We start from the raw sequence: 240 nt of genomic DNA, 5'->3' as shown, positions 1-240 counted from the left end.
AGTAAAAGCAGTGCACCCTACGAAGATGGAGATTAGGCTGGTGTGTTGGCTGCGATGGAGAGATCATAACCTGTCTGTGGCCCACTCCCACTTGCTGCGCCGCAAGTGGTCGTTGACATTCTTCTTGAAGGTGTGCATACCTCTGCGAGAAGGGGGAGACTGCAGAAGGGTAGGTGGGAGCTGATTCCACGTTGCGATGAGGGAGTGGGGAAATGAGCGGAGCGTGTTGTTTCGTGACTG

This window comes from Sycon ciliatum, chromosome 1 (assembly GCF_964019385.1).
Source record: "Sycon ciliatum chromosome 1, ocSycCili1.1, whole genome shotgun sequence".
Classification (NCBI taxonomy): Eukaryota; Metazoa; Porifera; class Calcarea; order Leucosolenida; family Sycettidae; genus Sycon; species Sycon ciliatum.
The sequence above is the reverse complement of the archived record's forward strand: the minus strand, read 5'-3'. Positions refer to the sequence as shown.